At 47.3% G+C, this 25265-nt stretch overlaps 1 protein-coding gene across 3 annotated transcripts in view; it reads right to left on the bottom strand.

Annotated features, from left to right (window-relative positions):
• WASF2 (WASP family member 2) overlaps window positions 1-23456 on the bottom strand; it is a 136857-nt gene extending 113401 nt beyond the window's left edge. Inside the window, exon 1 of one of the 3 annotated variants that reach the window (XM_063954693.1) lies at window positions 23189-23456. The gene's annotated coding sequence lies outside the window, so the exon portion shown is untranslated. Of the gene's footprint in view, window positions 1-12820; window positions 12845-12928; window positions 13037-23188 lie in introns of those variants that run through there. The other 2 variants (XM_063954692.1, XM_063954694.1) reach the window with 2 other exon arrangements.
• Between the last annotated feature and the right edge of the window lie 1809 nt (window positions 23457-25265).

The following is a 25265-nucleotide window of genomic DNA, read 5'->3' as shown; positions in this document are numbered from 1 at the left end:
GAAGCAATCAGCTGGGAAAAAAATAAATAAATCAGGTTTTATTGGCAATATAAGGTCAGGGTCATTAATGTACAATATTTGCAGTGGGTTTTTGCAGTGACTGGCATGATCTACGTAAGTGTATATTAATATAATGCAGGAAGGTTACAGGCAGTGCCAAACGGATGCTCTGGTTACTGTGAAATATTCTGTAGAGAGCTGCAGTTAGCACCTTGTAGTGGGTAGAACCTGGTTAACATGGATACACATGGAATTATCCTGCAGCTCAGTGCAAGCTCCAGGCAACAGGATTTACATCCAATTTGGCCATGCAGTAAGACTGTTGTTTTCAGCCACACAAACAGCAGTATCAGGGCAACTGCAATGTGTACAGCCAGATTTAGCAACAATAGATCGGCCTTTCCTTTAGCCTGCTGACTCAGGGTATGCAATGTTTCTGTGATGCCGAGATATCCTGATTATCTGCATTCAGCAAGGAATTTCTTATTTCGAAATTGCTACATTTGTATTATATTAATAAAGAACGGAGTTGGGCCAGCTTAGTTTATTGATTATTGTAATGAATTTGAACTTTATGATCAAATATCTAGGTAGATTAACGAAGGTGGACGTTTTTTTTTTGTTTTTTTTAGAACTGGTGATGTTGCCCACAGCAACCAGATTCTATCGTCTGGAAACAGCTAGATAAATGTTAAGTAGAATCTGATTGGTTACTATGGGCAAAATCACCAGTTCTAAAAAAAAACTCCTGCGTTAGTAAATTTACCCCATAGTGTCTATGACCTGAAAATCCTGCTGTGTTCCGTGGGCCAACAGTAGTGAGTCCTCTGACTATAGCAGTTGCACATTGATGGTGAAAAACAATTTTGTTTGTGGTCCACATTGTTTTGCATATGTACTTGCTGATCGTGCAATATGGCACTGCAAAGACAGCAAATGATCTCTAGCCACTTCACCGTGGTTTTCCTAACAGGAAGAACAGTTGGTCTTGAAGAGTCCGAGGGACAAATGTCATAGGTTATGATTAGGCAGAAGTAGTTTTGCCTTTTAAATAATTGCCGCTTTAAATCTTGCAACTAAATCACACACAAAAATAAAATAAATAAAAAAATGTGGAACTTTTGTCAAATTGGGCCTATTTAATTTGGCTCAGTATAAAACATATTTACAAATAGACTGTGTCCCCACTCTTATTAAGGTGCATACACACGGTTCGATTTGAACTACCGGTATGGACTATAGTCCATACTGGTAGAAAACATAGTACATATCACATCGTGTGTGTATACAGCTTGCCATGCCGATGTGCTCTCCCGCGGGGTCGGTATCTCAAGAAAAAAAAAAAAATAGACTGTGCAGGCAGGTCAATTTTTGACCAGAAAGTGTACAATCTAGTTTCTAGTATGGTCAAAATTGCACATAGCCAAAATTGCACCTTTGTGTACATATAATCAGTATCAGTGGTTCTGTGCTCCAGGGAGTTCAAGGGAAATCGCAGGCAGAATCGCACTGTATGTATGCTCCTTTACATACTGGCAAACTAGTAACCTTAACAGCGTTTTACAGGTGTTTCCCAACATGTACAGTAGCATATGAAGAAAACAAAACACACGTGTTTAGGCATGTTTTCTTTACATGTCTGCAGAAGCATTCATTGTTATTAAAAACTATCCCAGCATCCTCTACGGACTACGAGAAAAAGATTTACCGGTAGGTTTAAAATCTTATTTTCTCTAACGTCCTAGAGGATGCTGGGGACTCCGTAAGGACCATGGGGATTATACCAAAGCTCCCAAACAGGTGGGAGAGTGCGGATGACTCTGCAGCACCGATTGAGCAAACAGGAGGTCCTCCTCAGCCAGGGTATCAAACTTATAGAACTTTGCAAAGGTGTTTGAACCCGACCAAGTAGCAGCTCGGCACAGCTGTAGTGCAGAGACCCCTCGGGCGGCCGCCCAAGACGAGCCCACCTTCCTAGTGCAATGGGCCTTAACCGATTTCGGTAACGGCAATCCTGCCGTAGAATGCGCCTGCTGAATCGTGTTACAGATCCAGCGAGCAATAGTCTGCTTTGAAGCAGGGCCGCCAACCTTGTTGGCTGCATACAGGACAAACAGTGCTTCTGTTTTTCTGATCCTAGCCGTTCTGGCCACGTAAATTTTCAAAGCCCTGACCACATCCAGGAACTCGGAATCCTCCAAGTCACGTGTAGCCACAGGCACGACAATAGGTTGGTTCATATGAAAGGATGAGACCACCTTAGGTAGGAATTGAGGACGGGTCCGCAATTCCGCTCTATCCATATGGAAAACCAGATAGGGGCTTTTATGTGATAAAGCCGCCAATTCCGAAACTCGCCTAACAACATGACCACCTTCCAAGTGAGATATTTCAAATCCACTGTTTTAAGTGGTTCAAACCAATGTGACTTAAGGAAACTTAACACCACGTTAAGGTCCCAAGGCGCCACCGGAGGTACAAAAGGAGACTGAATATGCAGTACTCCCTTCATAAAAGTCTGTACTTCAGGTAAAGAGGCCAATTCCTTTTGAAAGAGAATGGATAAGGCCGAAATCTGAACTTTAATGGAGCCTAACTTTAGGCCCAAATTCACTCCAGTCTGTAGGAAGTGAAGAAAACGGCCCAGATGGAATTCTTCCGTAGGAGCATTCCTGGCCTCACACCAAGAAACATATTTTCACCATATTCGGTGATAATGTTTAGATGTCAAGTCCTTCCTAACCTTTATTAGCGTAGGAATAACCTCATCCTGAATACCTTTTTCCGCTAGGATCCAGCGTTCAACCGCCATGCCGTCAAACGCAGCAAGTCTTGGAACAGACAGGGACCTTGTTGTAACAGGTCCTGCCTTAGAGGAAGAGGCCACGGATCTTCTGTGAGCATTTCCTGCAGATCCGGATACCAGGTCCTTCGTGGCCAATCCGGAACAATGAGTATTGTTCTCACTCCTCTTTTTCTTATTATCCTCAACACCTTGGGTATGAGAGGAAGAGGAGGAAACACAGACCGACTGAAACACCCATGGTGTCACTAGGGCGTCCACAGCTACCGCCTGAGGGTCTCTTGACCTGGCGCAATACCTTTGTAGCTTTTTGTTGAGACGGGACGCCATCATGTCTATTTGGGGCAGTCCCCACCAACTTGCAATCTGCGCGAAGACTTCTTGATGAAGTCCCCACTCTCCCGGATGCAGGTCGTGTCTGCTGAGGAAGTCTGCTTCCCAGTTGTCCACTCCCGGAATGAACACTGCTGATAGAGCGCTTACATGATTCTCCGCCCAGCGAAGAATTCTGGTGGCTTCCGCCATTGCCACCCTGCTCCTTTTGCCGCCTTGGCGGTTTACATGAGCTACTGCGGTGACGTTGTCTGACTGGATCAGAACTGGTCGATCGCGAAGTAAGATCTCCGCTTGACGTAGGGCATTGTATATGGCCCTTAGTTCCAGGATGTTGATGTGAAGACAAGTCTCTTGACTTGACCAAAGGCCTTGGAAATTTCTTCCCTGTGTGACTGCTTCCCAACCTTGGAGGCTCACGTCCGTGGTCACCAGGATCCAGTCGTGAATGCCGAACCTGCGGCCCTCTAGAAGGTGAGCACTTTTCAGCCACCACAGGAGAGATACTCTGGCCCTGGGGGACAGGGTGATCCGCTGATGCATCTGCAGATGTGACCCGGACCATTTATCCAATAGGTCCCATTGGAATGTCCTTGCATGGAATCTGCCGTAGGGAATGGCTTCGTATGTCGCCACCATTTTTCTCAGGACTTGAGTGCAATGACGTATTGACACTTGTTTTGGGTTCAACAGGTTCATGACTAGAGTCATGAGTTCCTGCGCTTTTTCTGTCGGAAGAAAAATCCTCTTCTGGTCTGTGTCCAGAATCATGCCCAAGAAGGGCAGACGAGTTGTAGGATTCAGCTGCGACTTTGGAATATTGATAATCCAGCCGTGTCGCTGTAACACAGTCAGTGAAAGTGAGACGCTGTTCAGCAACTTCTCCCGTGATCTCGCTTTTATGAGGAGATCATCCAAGTACGGGATAATTGTGACGCCCTGTTTGCGCAGTAGCACCATCATTTCCGCCATTACCTTGGTGAAAATTCTCGGGGCCGTGGAAAGCCCAAACGGCAACGTCTGAAATTGGTAATGACAATCCTGTACCGCAAATCTCAGGTACGCCTGATGAGGAGGATATATGGGAACATGCAGGTATGCATCCTTTATGTCCAGAGATACCATAAAATCTCCCCCTTCCAGGCTGGCGATGACCGCTCTGAGCGATTCAATCTTGAACTTGAACCGTTTTAAGTAAAAGTTCAGGGATTTTAAATTCAAAATGGGTCTAACTGAACCGTACGGTTTCGGGACCACAAACAGAGTTGAGTAGTACCCCTTCCCTATTTGAAGCAGGGGAACCTCTACCACCACTTGTTGAAGACACAATTTGCGAATCGCATGTAACACAATCTCCCTTTCCAGGGGGGAAGTCGGTAGGGCCGATTTGAAAAACCGGCGAGGAGGCACCTCTTCGAATTCCAGCTTGTAACCCAGGGAAACAATTTCAATTGCCCAGGGATCCACCTGTGAGTGAACCCAGATGTGGCTGAACAGTCGAAGACGTGCCCCCACTGGGGCGGACTCCCTCAGGGGAGCCCCAGCGTCATGCGGTGGATTTTGCAGAGGCCGGGGAGGACTTCTGTTCCTGGGAAATAGCTGTGTTATGCAGCTTCTTCCCTCTGCCCTTCACCTCTGGCAAGAAATGACGATCCACGTACTCTCTTGCTTTTATTGGAACGAAAGGACTGCATTTGATAATGAGGCGTTTTCTTAGATTGTGAGGGAATATATGGCAAAAAATTCGATTTACCTGCCGTAACAGTGGAGACGAGGTCCGAGAGGCCCTCTCCAAACAATTCCTCACCCTTGTAAGGCAACAACTCCATATGTCTCTTGGAGTCAGCATCACCTGACCACTGTCGGGTCCATAAGACACGCCTAGCAGAAATAGACATAACGTTTATCCTGGAACCCAGTAAACTAATGTCTCTTTGAGCATCCCTCATATATAAGACAGCATCTTTTATATGCCCTAGGGCAGGCCTGGCCAACCTGTGGCTCTCCAGCTGTTGTAAAACTACAAGTCCCATCATACTTTGCTACAGTTTTGCTATTAGGGAAGGCTAAAACTGTGACAGGGCATGCTGGGATGTGTAGTTTCACAACATCTGGAGAGCCACAGGTTGGCCAGGCCTGCCCTAGGGTCATTAAAATGGTATCCTTATCAAGGGTCTCAATATCCGCTGATAATGAATCTGTCCATGCTGCTACAGCACTACAAACCCAGGCCGACGCAATAGCCGGTCTGAGTAACGTACCAGAATGTGAGTAAATGGACTTCAAGGTAACCTCCTGCTTGCGGTCAGCAGGATCCTTGAGGGTAGCCGTGTCTTGGGATGGAAGCGCTATCTTTTTTGACAAGCGCGTCAAAGCTTTGTCCACCCTAGAGGAGGATCCCACCGGATTCTGTCCTGTGACGGGAAAGGATACGCTATTAGAATCCTTTTGGGAATCTGCAGTTTTTTGTCTGGAGTTTCCCACGCTTTTTCGCATAATTAGTTCAGCTCATGTGATGAGGGAAAGGTGACCTCAGGTTTCTTTCCCTTATACATGTGTACCCTCGTGTCAGGGACAGGGGGTTCCTCAGTGATATGCAAAACATCTTTTATTGCGATAATCATATATCGAATACATTTAGCCACCTTTGGCTGTAATTTTGCATCATCGTAGTAGACACTGGAGTCTGAATCCGTGTCGGTATCTGTGTCAACTATTTGGGATAGTGGGCACTGCTGAGACCCCGAAGGTCCAGGCGACATTGGGACAGGCATGGGTTGACTCCCTGACTGTACCCCAGCTTCAGCTTTGTCTAATCTTTTGTGCAATAAATTAACATTAGCACTTAAAACATTCCACATATCCATCCAGTCAGGTGTCGGCACTGCCGATGGAGACCTAACATTCATACACTCCCCCTCCTCCTTAGGTGAGCCTTCAATCTCAGACATGTCGACACACCACACACACACAGGGAAGCTCTTTTCTGAAGACAGGTTCCCCACCAGGCCCTTTGGAGAGACAGAGAGAGAGAGAGTATGCCAGCACACACCCCAGCGCTATATGACCCAGGAAAAAACACAGTATGTTTACCCAGTAGCGCTTTTGTTATGTATATGCGCCAATTATGTTCCCCCCCTCTACTTTAAAACCCTTCTTTCACCGTGTGTTTAGCAGGAAAGAGTCCGGGGAGCTTCCTCTCAGCGGTGCTGTGGAGAAAAATGGCGCTGGTGAGTGCTGAGGGAGAAGCCCCGCCCCCTCGGTGGCAGGCTTCTGTCCCGCTCAAATTTCTCAATAACATGGCAGGGGCTTTTTATATACATGTACAGTGCCCAGCTGTACATGTATATATCTATATATGCCACAGGAGAGGTTTATATTGCTGCCCAGGGCGCCCCCCCCCCCTGCGCCCTGCACCCTTACAGTGACCGAGGTGTGTGAGGTGAATGGGAGCAATGGCGCACAGCTGCAGTGCTGTGCGTTACCTCTATGAAGATCAAGGTGCCTTCTACCGCCTCTGATGTTCTTTTCCTCAATACTCACCCGGCTTCAATCTTCCGGCTCTGCGAGGAGTATGGCGGCGTGGCTCTGGGACGGACGGCTAGGGTGAGACCTGCGTACCGATCCCTCTGGAGCTAATGGTGTCCAGTAGCCTAAGAAACAGAGCCCTGAAGCTCAGAGAAGTGGGTCTGTTTCTCTCTCCTCAGTCCCTCGATGCAGGGAGTCTGTTGCCAGCAGGCTCCCTGAACATAAAAAACCTAACTAAAATGCTTTCTTTACAGGAAACTCAGGAGAGCTCCTGAAATGCACCCAGTCTCCTCTGGGCACAATATCAAACTGAGGTCTGGAGGAGGGGCATAGAGGGAGTAGCCAGTGCACACCCAGAGTCAAAGTCTTTCTTAAAGTGCCCATGTCTCCTGCGGAGCCCGTCTATCCCCCATGGTCCTTACAGAGTCCCCAGCATCCTCTAGGACGTTAGAGAAAATACATGACACAACATGACTTGTACGTACACACAAACATTCACTGTAATGCGCAGAAGTGTCAGCACTTCATAACATACAATGGGGTCGATTCAATTCACTGACAGTTGAATAGCGCTAGGTATTAGCTCCCGGCGCTATTCAATACAGCGCCAAGTGACACTAATTGTCGGGAATTCTCTCACCCCCGGGGGATGCGAGAGGAAATCCGACAAAAGTGCTACCGCGCGGCCGGCACGAGGCTGATTCGTTAAGGAATCAGCATCGCGGCGGGGAGTTAAGTCGGAGAATGCCCATTCTCCCGACAAATCAACCTGTTAAGTCCGGGAGAACGGGCATTCGCAGACTTAACTTGAGCCGAGTTGAATAACGCTGGCAGCTAATTCCCGGCGCTATTCAACTGTCGGTGAATTGACCCCAAAGAAGTTCAATGGTAATGGTCATATATGTAGTGTTCATTCTAGCATCATGCACCTAACCAGTGATAAGGGCATATTTTAATATTGAGGGGCAAAATTTTATATGTGATGTATTGCTACAGTACAGTAAATCACGTATATACAAATTTGCCCTTCAAAATTAAATTATGCCCTTATCACTGATTTGGTGCAGAGTGCTAGAATGAACACTATCTGTACCTTAGACTATGCTGCAAGGAAGCTTTGAAATGCATTTATGAATTAAATATAACTCAATATAGAAGTTTTGATTTACCTAGAGTAACTTTTCAACATCTGGGTATAGGAACTCCCAAAGCTTTCACACAGTTATCGCCTACATTTTTTTTTTCTTGCCAGCGTAAAATTCTTCTTACTATTTTTAATTAGTATTACTTTCCAAAGAGGGATACTTAGATATTTATCAACTTTGACAAACTAAGAAGAGACACTTGTTGAAATGCTTTGTTTCAAAGACCACAGTTTAGTTATAACCTATATAAAAAAAACTACCCGAGTAAAGTTTTGTTGTTGTTAAACTGCCTTACATCAGAAACCAACTACGCTCCCCTCCATCTCATCCACCATCAATTTACAATATATGGTTGATGTGCCAGACAGAGTCCATTACTGCTACCGTGTGTGACACTGCTGACCACCTTGATAAAGTTTGGAGTCTATAAACAACGCATTTAAGGCTAGAGCCTCTTTACATAGTAAAGGACATTGTAATTAAAAACTATCACTTGGGTAGAGCGGGACCCCAACCCCGCCCCCCATCCCAAAAAAGGCACACCTCTTCTCTTATTTATATGTATTTTACTTTCCTGTTTTATAGAAACTATATGTACATTGTCAGTTCCTCTGAAGTTTACATTGTACACTGATTACTCTCAGTATTGCGCTCTCTCACCATTGGGTAGATTTACTAAGATGGGAGTTCTATTTAAGATGGGATGTTGCCCATAGCAATCAATCAGATTCCAGGTATTATATTCTAGAAGGTGCTAGATAAATGAGAAGTAGAGTCTGATTGGTTGCTACGGCAACATCCCATCTTAAATAGAACTCCCATCTATTACCCCACGCGTCTGACATGCATTTGTATTGCTTTATCCCTGTTGTTACCTTGAAAATCTTTTAATAAAAAAAAAAAAAAGAGAATGTTGGTATTTTAACAGAAACATTTATATAACACATTCTTTGTTTTACAGATCTTGATCGCTGTGTCTCTTTGTTCATATTTAAAGAAAATTCTGGTACAGATCTCTTCTGCTATGTGATCTAACGAACCTGAAGTGCTGCCCGTGTTTTAGACGTGTGTGTGTGTGTGGTGTGGTGGGGGGGATTTGGGGGGTCTAGCACTGTATGTAAAGAAACGGCAGAAGCTGGGTAACATATTACAGATAAACTCAGGGCCTTGCTATACTGCATGGCTGTGCTCTGCCTTGGAAACAGCTCTGTAGTTCTGCTATTTGCCGGGCGTTTTAAATCCATAGCTGACAGGCAATTTCCATCATGACAGAGGGCCCGATTCAGACCTGATCGTTGTGCTGCAGATTACACTGTCCTGTGATCAGATAGTTGCCGCCCAGGGGGAGAGAAAATTTGCCCTGTGCAAGTGTGCGATTGCATGTGTACGATGTGTGATGTGTGAAAATTCCCCTCAGTCAATGGACAGCTGCAAAATCCTTCGCATCACACTCACCATCGAATGCGTTTCCCATTCTGTGCAGTCTGTGCGTAGCTCAATACTTACTCCTCCAGTGCAAAGAAATTAGGCTGATCGGGGCCTGGAGCTGACATCACACACCCTCCCTTAAAATGGCCAGTTACCACCCACAAATGTTCTCTTCCTGTCAATCACCTTGCGAACGCCCGTGCAATTGAAATGATCACACCATACTGTCGCTGTCTGGCGACACACGTGCGCACAGCGTTGCATACACAGTAGTTTGATAATCGCTCACTGTGCGAAAACACACAGCAACGATCAGGTCTGAATCGGGCCCAGTGGCTCTATGTGCCACTTCCAACACCCTACACTCCATACTAAGGGTAGGACAACCTATGGCACTCCAGCTGCTGTGGAACTACACTTCACAGCATGCCCTGCCACTGCTAAAATGTGCACTTGCAGCAAAACTGACAGGGTATGCTGTGTGGTGTAGTTCTACAGCAGCTGGAGTCCTACAGGTGCCTACCCCTGCTTTATAGCCAGTATATTCCTCTTGGTCACTGGTGAATCGGCAGCTGCAGGTAGACGGGCTGTATTAAGAGAGGTGCCTTTAGCTCCAGCCTCACCAGCTCTGTTAAGAGCATGTTGGAGCTGAGAGAAAAACCTGGGAGTAGGTCAGATAAGATGATGGCAACAGCTGCGGAGCCTTCACACTGACCAAATGTGGCAGCACAACATATCTCTGATAACCTACATGCCAACTCCTGCCACTATATACATTTACCAACGTGCCCTATTACTGTAGGATAATACTGATCCCAGCAGCTTCATTTTCAGACACAATGGGGTTGATTCAATTCACTGACAGTTGAATAGCGCCGGGAGTTAGCTCCGGACGCTATTCAATACAGCAACAAGTGACCCTTCAATTGTCTGGAATTCTTCTCTCACCCCCAGGGGACGAGAGAAGAAACCCGATAAAAGTGCTGCCGCGCGGCCGGCGCGAGGCTGATTCTGTTGGGAATCAACATCGCGCCGGGGAGTTAAGTCGGAGAATGCCCGTTCTCCCAACAATTCAGCCTGTTAAGTCTGCGAGAACGGGCATTCGCCGACTAAACTGGAGCTGAATTGAATACCGACGGGAGCTAACTCCCGGCGCTATTCAACTGTCAGTGAATGAATCGACCCCTATGGCAATTTTGCATCAAGTGACTGTTTTTTGCAACATGTGTAGCGCGACTTAGACATAAAATTGAATGCACATACAAAACATATCCTCTGCAAGTCCCCTATAATCATAACTTGGCTAAATGATGTAATTAGCACCCCTCTCCTCACAAAAGCAGCCACCTCCACCCCTCTTTAGTTAAGCTGGGTACATACTATACCATGCAATGGCATTTTTGACCAATGCGCATGATCATTGTATAGTGTGTATGCCCAATCCGTTCATTAAATTGTCCCACTGGGTGTGCTCACATCCAGTGGGACGATTCCACAGCCGATGCTGTGTTGTTACATAGCATCGCTGGGTCGCAACGTTGGAAGGGGGTTTACCCAGCTTTAGTCTCACGGAGTGTAGCAAAATGTTGGCAACTATGTTGTACTAAATTCTAAAACTACAGGCCTTCAGCTGTTAATTAAACAGAAGCTGCAGGGTTTCAGAGTAAAGCACACTGGCAAAATGATGTGCACTTCAAACTATATTACCAACATCCCAACTGTCCCGATTTAGGCGGCATTGTCACAGGTAAAAAGGCTTTTGTCCCAATTCTGTGACAGTCAAGATATATGTCCCAGTAAGTGATGGCCTTAACTGCAACATGAACTAGGGGACTAGAGCAGGCAAAACTAGGGATGGACATTGGAAGCCCACAATTCTATGGGCTTCTGCATAGAAACTTTAGATGCAATGGTAATTAACTATCCCAAAGTATTCAATGAAAAGAAAGAGAAAAACATTCTGATTGTTTGTGCACACGCAATAGCAACCATTCTCAATGTTAAACAGCTGAACTCAGCTGTACTTTAACAACAAATAGACATCACCTCCAAGTTCCTCACTATTCGATACCAGCTACCACTGGAAAGCTGCCATTGAAAACATTATCAGAAGAAAAGCATTGATGGTGGTAAACCATCGAATATCAATGTTGTTTGCTCGCTAGCTGCTTTTAGCAGCATTGCACACGCTAGGCCGCCGCCCTCTTGGTGTGTATCTTAGTTTAGCAGAATAGCGAATGAAAGATTAGCAGAACTGCTACTAAATAATTCTTTGCAGTTTCTGAGTAGCTCCAGACCTACTCACAGATTGCGATCAGCTCAGTCCGTTTAGTTCCTGGTTTGACGTCACAAACACGCCCTGCGTTCGGCCAGCCACTCCCCCGTTTCTCCAGACTCTCCCACATTTTTCCCTGACACGCCTGCATTTTTTTTTTTTTTAAACGCTGAGTTACCACCCAGAAACGCCCCTTTCCTGTCAATCATTTACCGAACAGCAGTGCGACTGAAAAGCGCCGCAGAATCCACAGCACATCTGCTAAGTTTTTAGTTAAATAACTACGCGCATGCGCCCTGCGTGCCTTGCGCAGTTTGCAACAAATCGCAGCATAGCGAGAAATCGGCAACGAGCGAACAACTCGGAATGACCCCCAATGCATACCTCCCAACATGACCATCTCCAGGAGGGACAGAATGCTCTGCTCCTGGACTTCCCTCTTACTGCAGGATTGCCATCACCTGTGCTGAAACACCTTTCTTATCCATCAACCTGTTCAGCACAGGTGATGACAATCATACATTAAGAGGAAAGTCCAGAAGCAGAGCCATGTGTCCCTCCTGGAGAGGGTCATGTTGGGAGGTATGCCCAATGTCCATTGCTAGGCCAGACACTTCTGTAGCACTGGACATGCCCCTTGTCATGTGTACATCAGAGGCAAACAAACCCTGTGAATTGCACATCACATAAGTTTGTATACTTTTTTTCCCCAACAAACACATTTCTGATTTCATTCAAATACAGATGAATTGTAAAGCGGCATTACACCTATGTTAAATGTTACTTATCTGCTCCTCTCCTCCCCAGGCACCCATTTACCTAATTATTTGTAGTTCTTCTCACAGCCTGGGTGAAACCCAGGTCTGTGTGATGCTGGGGAGGGGAGGTGGGCAGGAGGAATAACCAGGAGCCGCAATCCTGAGTTGCCATTTTTAAGATATGAACGTAAATTTCCAGCTTAGTGAAGCTCTAAAATAAAGTTTCTCTTCTTCATGCTTAATATGTGAGATTTCCACCTCCTACATTTAATAACTGACAGTATATGGGTTCTGAAGCTAGAGTCATCTGCATCTTACAGAAATTACAGAGCCTGCTGTGCCAGCTTACATGTCTCACTAACTAAATGGCTGAGCTGGAAAACATGGTGGTGATGAGTTTCTACTCGTGAATAGTTTGTAATAACTTTGCAATGACTTTTATCAAAATATACCATTCTGTATACGTATAATACACAACAGGTGAGCTAATAATATCTGTATTAAACAGAAGAAACATGATTGCTAGAGGCGAGAACTAATAGGGAGTCACCTCTTCTGTGGCTACAATGGCAGTAAGTAACCACATTTTAGGCTGGAACTACTCTCGTTAAATAAAATGGTTTTTCCTTATACCGGTAACGCCAACAACTCTGCTCACCTGGCTCCGGGTCTCGGGACCTGCACACCGGAGAACCACCAAGTCCACTTGGACACCGCCCCACCAGAACCCTCCCTGGGAACACTGTGATTGGCTAAAGTAGTTCTACCTTTACGGTTGATTGGCTGAGAATACATAGTCTATGGATTTGATTGGGTTACAACAGTTCCGCCACGCTTCTGATTGGCTGCTTTCTGCTTCCTATCTCGCATTGATTGGGAACCCAGTCATAACAGTACTGGTTATAGAGATCAAAGTGTATGTCAGTTATTGTACAAATATGTACGCGTGCATATACAGTACGGAGGAAACATTTTTTCGAAGACCAAATACAATTTAGACAGTAGACTTTAGCAAATGACTTTAAAAAGAAAAAAAGAAAAAAAAAAGACCACAGTAATATAGATAAAAAAAAGACCACAATAATATATAGATAAGATAAAATAAAAATAATGTCAGTGTGCTATTAAAACAGCTGTGATGAGTAATCTGCTCTTCCCCGCAGCTTTTCCGGTGCTGCTGCCTCTAATGTAACTATCAGCCTTCTGTATGACATATACTAGCATAGGTGTGCGCAGGGGGGGTGCCTGGTGCGCACAGGCACCCCCTAATGTCTGGCACCCCGATCTCACATGCCTGATGCAGCGATCGCCGAGCAGGCTGATTACTGTCCCCTCTGCGCTGCACCCTGTCAGGACTGCATAACTGACCAGACACCTGGGTTAATCAAGGGTGCCACTACCACCGGCTTTCAAACTCCCGGCTCTACCTCCATGTCCAAAAACAGCGTGATGTGACATGATTACATCATGCTGCTCGCACGCCCACCTCTTTCCTTCTATGCTATGACAACGCCAGCCACTGATGAGTATCAGCATGCAGCCAGCGTTCCTCTTAGGAAGACAAATTCAATACAGGCAGGCGGTCGGCAGCAACATTGACACATAACTCGTTTTTCCAGCAGCAGCAGTACTAGTCTGCGACTGTCAGTGTCAGTGAGTGACTTACTTGTAAGTAAGCTGCTGCAGCTTGCAGGGGAAAGAGAGGGGGAGCCAGACCAGGCTGAGGAGGAGTAGTATAATTGCAGTGAGTGCCATCATGGGTGTTTGTTTGGTGCACACCACAACATCTGACAATGTATCTGCTTTATTAGGATTGCTACAAAGGTGGATATTTTATATGCGTTGACCGTCAATAGAAGGTGCTAGACACGCCCAAAAGGCGATGCTAGATACACCCCTCCAACGGTGCACCCCCTAATAAAATGTGCTGCGCACGCCAGTGTATACTAGGGACTGTATACACCCATCCCAAGCCCATCTGCCCTCTCACAGGCTTGGAGGGTGACCCGGGTGTGACAGTATAAGGGTCTGTCAGTGCCAGGGAGGAGGTGACCCTATGGGGTGCAGCTACCTGTCACCCTTCTGCACAGTGGCCTGGAAGGAGTTAACCTGGGACTAGGTGATAGTAGAAGTTGCAAGAGGGTTCAATCTGGCCAACACAGCAAGTGATGGGGCAGTGGCACTTAGAAAGACCTATTGTGGGCATTATGTGTGACACTACTACTGTGGACATATGTGTAAGGGGCACTACTACTGTGGGCATTATGTGCTTCACTACTACTGTGGCAATATGTGTGGCACTATGACTGTAGGCGTTATGTGTATAAGGGGCAATACTACTGTGGGCATTATGTGTGGCACACCAGCACTACTGTGGGCGTCATGTGTAAAGAGCACTACTACTGTGGGCATTATGTGTTGCACTATGGTACTACTGTGGGCGTCATGAGTAAGGAGCACTACTACTGTGGGCATCATGTGTAAGGAGCACTACTACTGTGGACATTATGTGTATAAGGGCAAGGGGCGTAGGGAGGGCAGCTCCAGTGGAGTGCAAGCTTTGGGCGCCAAAAGGTTAGAGGGCACTCTGCAGTCCCTGCTTGCTTTTGCCCACTGCCATATTTTATTTACAAGTAACAGGCTAACAAGTGCAGCTGGCGATCCCATCTTCCCAACCCTTCCACTTTCCCAGAATGCCAGTGGAGCCATGCTGGGGATATTCTGGGAGCGGCCATGGGGTAAGAGATGACAGATGGAGGAGCATCAGCACATCCACATGTGCCCACCTGTTAGCCTGCCCCCCAGCTCGTATGGTCCCTGCAGCTGCAGAGCGGTTAGAGAGCATCCATTAAGCAGAACTGCCCAACTGGAGTGTGTGGAGTCCAAAGCATCAAACTGAGTTATCTCTACAAAGTGGGGAGGCAGGAGGTACTACATTTACAGTAGCGGGGTGGGTTTGGGGTGTTAGGTATGAGGTGGTTGGGCCGTACCAGGCATAATGTGTATAAGCGGCTCTACCTGGCATAATGTGTATAAGCTGCTCTACCTGACATAATGTGTATAAGCTGCTCTACCTGGCAGCGGGTGTGGTTCATGAGGTCGACATGAGTTAGGTCAACACACATTGGGTCGACCACATTTGGTCGACATGCATTAGGTCGACATGATCACTAGGTCGACGTGGTCATTTGGTCAACGTGCTAGGTCGACATGAGGTTTTTATTACTTTTTGGGGTGTCGTTTTCTTCGAAAAGTGATGGGGAACCCCAATTAGTGCACCGTAGCTCCGCTCCCGCTATGCTCGGCACAGGTTACCGTTCCCAATTGTAGTCCACATGGATCGTTAAATATGAAAAAGGTCAAAAAATGAAGAAGAAAAAATTGTGAAAAACTCATGTCGACCTTTTTCCATGTTGACCCAGTACATGACGACCTAACGACCATGTCGACCTAGTGATCATGTCGACCAAACGTGGTCGACCCAATGTATGTCGACCTAATGACCGTCATCCACCTGGCACGCACTGTCCCTGTTTTGAGCATGGTGGGCACCAAAAGAAACTATCGCCCTGAGCTTCTCAAGGTCTACAACTGGCCCTGTCACCAATTTAGGATTTTAAAATATTTTTATCTTTTCAAATGTAACATGTCCCCAATTTAATCCAGGGAAGGGGGATCTGAAGCATATCCTTGCTCCGGGAACCATAGCACCTAACTACACCTCTGATAAGAGGCACTACTTTAAGCATTCTGTATAAGGGGTACTACTGTGTAAGGTAACGTCTATGGTGGCCAATCCCGGGATCGGGATCGGCGGGATCCCGGGATTTAGGCCCAAAAAATAAGAATTTACTTACCGATAATTCTATTTCTCGGAGTCCGTAGTGGATGCTGGGGTTCCTGAAAGGACCATGGGGAATAGCGGCTCCGCAGGAGACAGGGCACAAAAGTAAAGCTTTCCGATCAGGTGGTGTGCACTGGCTCCTCCCCCTATGACCCTCCTCCAAGCCAGTTAGGTACTGTGCCCGGACGAGCGTACACAATAAGGGAGGAATTTTGAATCCCGGGTAAGACTCATACCAGCCACACCAATCACACCGTACAACTTGTGATCTAAACCCAGTTAACAGTATGATAACAGCGGAGCCTCTGAAAAGATGGCTCACAACAATAATAACCCGATTTTTGTAACTATGTACAAGTATTGCAGATAATCCGCACTTGGGATGGGCGCCCAGCATCCACTACGGACTACGAGAAATAGAATTATCGGTAAGTAAATTCTTATTTTCTCTATCGTCCTAGTGGATGCTGGGGTTCCTGAAAGGACCATGGGGATTATACCAAAGCTCCCAAACGGGCGGGAGAGTGCGGATGACTCTGCAGCACCGAATGAGAGAACTCCAGGTCCTCCTTAGCCAGGGTATCAAATTTGTAGAATTTAGCAAACGTGTTTGCCCCTGACCAAGTAGCTGCTCGGCAAAGTTGTAAAGCCGAGACCCCTCGGGCAGCCGCCCAAGATGAGCCCACCTTCCTTGTGGAATGGGCATTTACATATTTTGGCTGTGGCAGGCCTGCCACAGAATGTGCAAGCTGAATTGTATTACACATCCAACTAGCAATAGTCTGCTTAGAAGCAAGAGCACCCAGTTTGTTGGGTGCATACAGGATAACAGCAAGTCAGTTTTCCTGACTCCAGCCGTCCTGGAACATATTTTCAGGGCCCTGACAACATCTAGCAACTTGGAGTCCTCCAAGTCCCTAGTAGGTGCAAGGCACCACAATAAGCTGGTTCAGGTGAAACACTGACACCACCTTAGGGAGAGAACTGGGGACGAGTCCGCAGCTCTGCCCTGTCCGAATGGACAAACAGATATGGGCTTTTTTGAGAAAAAAACACCAATTTGACACTCGCCTGGTCCAGGCCAGGGCCAAGAGCATGGTCACTTTTCATGTGAGATGCTTCAAATCCACAGATTTGACTGGTTTTAAACCAATGTGATTTGAGGAATCCCAGAACTACGTTGAGATCCCACAGTGCCACTGGAGGCACAAAAGGGGGTTGTATATGCAATACTCCCTTGACAAACTTCTGGACTTCAGGAACTGAAGCCAATTCTTTCTGGAAGAAAATCGACAGGGCCGAAATTTGAACCTTAATGGACCCCAATTTGAGGCCCATAGACACTCCTGTTTGCAGGAAATGCAGGAAACGACCGAGTTGAAATTTCTTTGTGGGGCCTTCCTGGCCTCACACCACGCAACATATTTTCGCCACATGTGGTGATAATGTTGTGCGGTCACCTCCTTTCTGGCTTTGACCAGGGTAGGAATGACCTCTTCCGGAATGCCTTTTTCCCTTAGGATCCGGCTTTCCACCGCCATGTCGACAAACGCAGCTGCGGTAAGTCTTGGAACAGACATGGTACTTGCTGAAGCAAGTCCCTTCTTAGCGGCAGAGGCCATAAGATCTCTGTAAGCATCTCTTGAAGTTCCGGGTACCAAGTCCTTCTTGGCCAATCCGGAGCCATGAGTATAGTTCTTACTCCTCTACGTCTTATAATTCTCAGCACCTTAGGTATGAGAAGCAGAGGAGGGAACACATACACCGACTGGTACACCCACGGTGTTACCAGAACGTCCACAGCTATTGCCTGAGGGTCTCTTGACCTGGCGCAATACCTGTCCCGTTTTTTGTTCAGACGGGACGCCATCATGTCCACCTTTGGTATTTCCCAACGGTTTACAATCATGTGGAAAAAACTTCCCGATGAAGTTTCCACTCTCCCGGGTGGAGGTCGTGCCTGCTGAGGAAGTCTGCTTCCCAGTTTCCATTCCCGGGATGAAACACTGCTGACAGTGCTATCACATGATTTTCCGCCCAGCGAAAAGTCCTTGCAGTTTTTGCCATTGCCCTCCTGCTTCTTGTGTCGCCCTGTCTGTTTACGTGGGCGACTGCCGTGATGTTTTTCCCACTGGATCAATACCGGCTGACCTTGAAGCAGAGGTCTTGCTAAGCTTAGAGCATTATAAATTTACCCTTAGCTCCAGTATATTTATGTGGAGAAAAGTCTCCAGACTTGATCACACTCCCTGGAAATTTTTTCCTTGTGTGACTGCTCCCCAGCCTCTCGGGCTGGGCTCCGTGGTCACCAGCATCCAATCCTGAATGCCGAATCTGCGGCCCTCTAGAAGATGAGCACTCTATAACCACCACAGGAGAGACACCCTTGTCCTTGGATATAGGGTTATCCGCTGATGCATCTGAAGATGCGATCCGGACCATTTGTCCAGCAGATCCCACTGAAAAGTTCTTGCGTGAAATCTGCCGAATGGAATTGCTTCGTAGGAAGCCACCATTTTTACCAGGACCCTTGTGCAATGATGCACTGTTTTTAGGAGGTTCCTGACTAGCTCGGATAACTCCCTGGCTTTCTCTTCCGGGAGAAACACCTTTTTCTGGACTGTGTCCAGAATCATCCCTAGGCACAGCAGACGTGTCGTCGGGATCAGCTGCGATTTTGGAATATTTAGAATCCACCCGTGCTGTTGTAGCAGTATCCGAGATAGTGCTACTCCGACCTCCAACTGTTCCCTGGACTATGCCCTTATCAGGAGATCGTCCAAGTAAGGGATAATTAAGACGCCTTTTCTTCGAAGAAGAATCATCATTTCGGCCATTACCTTGGTAAAGACCCGGGGTGCCGTGGACAATCCAAACGGCAGCGTCTGAAACTGATAGTGACAGTTCTGCACCACGAACCTGAGGTACCCTTAGTGAGAAGGGCAAATTTGGGACATAGAGGTAAGCATCCCTGATGTCCCGGGACACTATATAGTCCCCTTCTTCCTGGTTCGTTATCACTGCTCTGAGTGACTCCATCTTGATTTGAACCTTTGTAAGTGTTCAAAAAATTTTTTTAGAATAAATCTCACCTAGCCTTCTGGCTTCAGTACCACAATATAGTGTGGAATAATACCCCTTTTCTTGTAGTAGGAGGGGTAATTTAATTATCACCTGCTGGGAATACAGCTTGTGAATTTTTTCCCATACTGCCTCCTTGTCGGAGGGAGACCTTGGTAAAGCAGACTTCAGGAGCCTGCGAAGGGGAAACGTCTCGACATTCCAATCTGTACCCCTGGGATACTACTTGTAGGATCCAGGGGTCCTGTACGGTCTCAGCGCCATGCTGAGAACTTGTCAGAAGCGGTGGAACGCTTCTGTTCCTGGGAATGGGCTGCCTGCTGCAGTCTTCTTCCCTTTCCTCTATCCCTGGGCAGATATGATCTTATAGGGACGAAAGGACTGAGGCTGAAAAGACGGTGTCTTTTTCTGCAGAGATGTGACTTAGGGTAAAAAACGGTGGATTTTCCAGCAGTTGCCGTGGCCACCAGGTCCGATGGACCGACCCCAAATAACTCCTCTTCCTTTATACGGCAATACACCTTTGTGCCGTTTGGAATCTGCATCACCTGACCACTGTCGTGTCCATAACATCTTCTGGCAGTTATGGACATCGCATTTACTCATGATGCCAGAGTGCAAATATCCCTCTGTGCATCTCGCATATATAGAAATGCATCCTTTAAATGCTCTATAGTCAATAAAATACTGTCCCTGTCAAGGGTATCAATATTTTTAGTCAGGGAATCCGACCAAGCCACCCCAGCTCTGCACATCCAGGCTGAGGCGATCGCTGGTCGCAGTATAACACCAGTATGTGTGTATATACTTTTTATGATATTTTCCAGCCTCCTGTCAGCTGGTCCTTGAGGACGGCCCTATCTATAGACGGTACCGCCACTTGTTTTGATAAGCGTGTGAGCGCCTTATCCACCCTAAGGGGTGTTTCCCAACGCGCCCTAACTTCTGGCGGGAAAGGGTATACCGCCCATAATTTTCTATCGGGGGGAACCCACGCATCATCACACACTTTATTTAATTTATCTGATTCAGGAAAAACTATGGTAGTTTTTTCACATCCCACATAATACCCTCTTTTGTGGTACTTGTAGTATCAGAAATATGTAACACCTCCTTCATTGCCTTTAACGTGTGGCCCTAATAAGGAATACGTTTGTTTATTCACCGTCGACACTGGATTCAGTGTCCCTGTCTGTGTCTGTGTCGACCGACTAAAGTACACGGGCGTTTTAAAACCCCTGACGGTGTTTTTGAGACGTCTGGACCGGTACTAATTGTTTGTCGGCCGTCTCATGTCGTCAACCGACCTTGCAGCGTGTTGACATTATCACGTAATTCCCTAAATAAGCCATCCATTCCGGTGTCGACTCCCTAGAGAGTGACATCACCATTACAGGCAATTGCTCCGCCTCCTCACCAACATCGTCCTCCTACATGTCGACACACACGTACCGACACACAGCACACACACAGGGAATGCTCTGATAGAGGACAGGACCCACTAGCCCTTTGGAGAGACAGAGGGAGAGTTTGCCAGCACACACCAAAAACGCTATAATTATATAGGGACAACCTTATATAAGTGTTTTCCCTTATAGCATCTTTTTTATATATTTCTAACGCCAAATTAGTGCCCCCCCTCTCTGTTTTAACCCTGTTTCTGTAGTGCAGTGCAGGGGAGAGCCTGGGAGCCTTCCCTCCAGCCTTTCTGTGAGGGAAAATGGCGCTGTGTGCTGAGGAGATAGGCCCCGCCCCTTTTTCGGCGGCCTCGTCTCCCGCTCTTAACGGATTCTGGCAGGGGTTAAATATCTCCATATAGCCTCCGGAGGCTATATGTGAGGTATTTTTAGCCAAAATAGGTATTCATTTGCCTCCCAGGGCGCCCCCCTCCCAGCGCCCTGCACCCTCAGTGACTGCCGTGTGAAGTGTGCTGAGAGGAAAATGGCGCACAGCTGCAGTGCTGTGCGCTACCTTTAGAAGACTGAGGAGTCTTCTGCCGCCGATTCTGGACCTCTTCTTACTTCAGCATCTGCAAGGGGGCCGGCGGCAAGGCTCCGGTGACCATCCAGGCTGTACCTGTGATAGTCCCTCTGGAGCTGATGTCCAGTAGCCAAGAAGCCAATCCATCCTGCACGCAGGTGAGTTCACTTCTTCTCCCCTAAGTCCCTCGTTGCAGTGATCCTGTTGCCAGCAGGACTCACTGTAAAATAAAAAACCTAAGCTAAACTTTTCTAAGCAGCTCTTTAGGAGAGCCACCTAGATTGCACCCTTCTCGGCCGGGCACAAAAATCTAACTGGCTTGGAGGAGGGTCATAGGGGGAGGAGCCAGTGCACACCACCTGATCGGAAAGCTTTACTTTTGTGCCCTGTCTCCTGCGGAGCCGCTATTCCCCATGGTCCTTTCAGGAACCCCAGCATCCACTAGGACGATAGAGAAATGGATGGGATTGGAAGCTCCAATCCCGGGGAGTGAGGGATCAGCGTTGAGCGTCCACAGGACGCTCAGACGCTGCCCGGCTTCCTCCTTCCGGGTCCCCAGCGCAGCGTGAGAGGTCACGCTGCGCTGTCAGGAGCCGTCAGCAGCGATCAAAGGATGATCCCCTCCCTCCCGCCCTCGATATATGGTAAGTTATATGTGCGGGGCGGGGTGGGGCGAGGGAGCTACCATTGTGGCCTTGCCCCTTGCTTGTGTGACCACACCCCTTTTTACAGTGTGCCGTCCCTTATTTTACATATGTGAGGGCGCACATTTATCATTTGCAGGGGGCGCACCAAACACCCTAGCACTGGCCCTGTGCAAGGTTTCTCAACGCCCTAGGCAAAACTTCAGCCGCCCCCTCCTCCCCCAACCACACACCGAGTCTTAAGGTGGGTACACACTGATAGATATATCTGCCAATCAATTGATCGGCAGATATATCTATGGACGGATCGGGCAGTGGGTTACATTCACACTGTCAGTGCTGCCGGCTGGTAACAGTTGGGCGGTCGCAGCATCCCTGCAGCACTGTCAGTGTGAGTGTAACCCATCGGTAACGGCTCTAATACTCTATGCACATAGAGTAAGCTATTGTTAGTTGTTCTAGCAGCTGTCTTCTGCTCCTCTCCACAGTAACGCTCCACATATTGCCGTCCCGCACCACATACTCCCACGATCTCGCCCCATATATTACACCCCGCCCCCCAAGGGACAAGGAAGCATTCATCGGCAGCATGAGCTGCCGCCCTCCAGTGGCCTGCGTCCATAGGCAGCTGCCTAATGGTAGCGCTGGCCCTGCCTGTATACATACAAACTGTATATCAGTGATCCCAAACTTTTTGGAATCACGGTGCCCTAAAGCACAGGTTCTCAAACTCGGTCCTCAGGACCCCACACAGTGCATGTTTTGCAGGTCTCCTCACAGAATCACAAGTGAAATAATTAGCTCCACCTGTGGAACTCTTAAAATGTGCCAGTGAGTAATTAATACACCTGTGCACCTGCTGGGTTATCTGCAAAACATGCACGGTGTGGGGTCCTGAGGACCGAGTTTGAGAACCTATGCCCTAGAGCATCAAAAAAAATGTCATGGCTCCCCGAGGCCAAAAGTTTCTCATTGAAAAATTTAGAAAAATATTAAATGAAGTACAGTAATTTGTGTTTATATGTCATCCTTAGGGTCAGTTATGTGGTGAGGGACAGGGTTTTCTTCTGTTTATCCACATATTTTGACTGACAGCCACCAGCACTGGTTTTGCCGATTACATACATTGACCATAAAATATTAGAATTGGTCCTGAAACACAAATCCAAGGCACCCCTGCAAGTGTCCTGAGGCTTCCCAGGGTGCCGTGGCACACTGTTTTTGAGAACCATTGGTGTACATACAAAAAATGACGCAACTAATGTAGTGAAAAGGAAGGTGAGCGTCTTGCTGGCGAGAGCTCTGTAGTTATTGACTACTAGTCCCCGGTACAGCAGCACTCATTCCCTCCATAGCGTAGCCCTGGTACCTGTAGGAGATCGCGGCTCAGGCACTGCACCTCCTCTGCCTTCTCCTTTTCCCTCTCGCAGGCTCCGTTACTACAGAAGCAGCTGCTATGTAGGATGGCGGCAGTGGGGCTGTGTGTGGGCTGAAGCCGGGCAGTCTTTCTGGTGAGGAGGAGGGAGCTGTAGGGACCTTACATGGGGAGCTGTGCTACATGCTGGCAGCACCGCTGCCTGTCATCCAGTTTGACAGGCACAGCACCAGCTGGCAGCAGTAGGGTAGCAGAGTGGGGAGAGCGCCTCTTCACCTTAGTGACTCCCTGCTTTCCATACCCTTCTGAGCGGGTAGCGCTGGCTCTGTATGTACATATGTAAAGTTGGGTACTACTCTGCAAAAGTTTTATACATATGCAATTTCATTTATGTTCTAAGTTGTGGCACAGGTGGGGTGAGAGCAGCTGAGCACACAGGACTACAGAAATTACCCTAATTGGAATGCTATAGTGTTACAATATTTGGGCCAGCTAAGGTCATACTTGCCTACCTGACCCTCTCCATGAGGGAGAAAATGCTGTGTTCCTGGACTTTCCTGGTAATGTATGATTGCCATCACCTGTGGTGAAACACCTTTCTTATCCATTAACTAGCTCACCACAACTAGCTCACCACCATCATACGTTACCAGGAAAGTCCAGGAACAGAGCATTTTCTCCCTCGTGGAGAGGGTCAGGTAGGCAAGTATGCTCCTTGGTGGAAACACTTGCAGGAACAATAGATTTCAATGGGCAGCTATCATACTTAAAAGGCATCTGCTCTCCTGCAACATTTGCTATAAACCAGTATTTATAAAGTGCCAACTGGTTTTACCAGTGTGACACTTTTAAGCCCAGATACCCATACACTGTAAATGATCAAAACCCATCCTGGCCAGAAAAGGAAGCTGGGCAGGAATGGATCATGCTTCTCTTTATTTTCAAATTTGACTGTGTGCAAATAGATAAATGATCATATCAATGGGGTGACGTAAAGGTGATAGCACTGCATCCAATAATGGATAATTACAAACTGCAACATCTGCAAATTCTTATGATAGTTGTGGTTTATTAGGTCGACAATTATCATGTGGACACTACTAAAACGTCGACAAACATTGCCTGGTGGGTTTATACCCCTTTCAGACCGCCAGCTTGTAACCCTGGTTATTACACATGAGTGCGCAGTAACCCGGGTTGCTGTGCGGTCTGAAAGGGCCCAGGGGAAATATAGTAGTGAGTGTGACCAGGGTTGAATACAGCTTCAGCCCGGGTCGATAGGGACGGGCAGCGTTTGGAGATAATCTGCTCTCCAAGTGCCGCCTCTGCAAAGGTCACTGCTAACATCACCAACCCGGCAATGTTCTGGGCTGGGGACCCCACTGTGAAAAGGGCCTTAGTGGGTAAGCACCCGTGTATGGCTCCCATGTGCGACCAAACAAATGCAGTCTGAAAGGGGTATAAGTGGTCGCTTACCTTGTCCCTATGGCATACTTGCCTACCTGACCCTCTCCATGAGGGAGAAAATGCTCTGTTCCTGGACTTTCCTGGTAATGTATGATTGCCATCACCTGTGGTGAGCTAGTTAATTGATAAGAAAGGTGTTTCACCACAGGTGATGGCAATCATACATTACCAGGAAAGTCCAGGAACAGAGCATTTTCTCCCTCATGGAGAGGGTCAGGTAGGCAAGTATGCCCTATGGCTGCACCTGTGACGAGCGACATTCTGGTGAGTATTCCACACCTACAGTATCTGACCTACCTACCTAACCCTTAGGAGGTTATCCAATTAGCCCTGATGCCATTTCAGCCAATCAAAACAGCTGGATATCGCAATTAATGACCAATGGTCATTATTGCAGTATCCCATTATTTTGATCGGCGGAAATTGGATCTGCGATCGTGCAAAAACACATGGTGTCAGGGATAAGTCCCCGATCCCATGTGTTATCATGGCTCCGGCTGGCCACTTAAGACTAAGGCACCCGAAGCATAATCGCCGATAAGTGCCGGCATCGGGGGGAGGAGCGAGCCGCATCGGGGCTAATTGGATCGCCCCTTAATCCTAA

This window comes from Pseudophryne corroboree, chromosome 2, assembly GCF_028390025.1.
Source record: "Pseudophryne corroboree isolate aPseCor3 chromosome 2, aPseCor3.hap2, whole genome shotgun sequence".
NCBI lineage: Eukaryota > Metazoa > Chordata > Amphibia > Anura > Myobatrachidae > Pseudophryne > Pseudophryne corroboree.
Note: the sequence above shows the minus strand (reverse complement) of the source record. Positions and strands in the feature narration are given on the sequence as shown.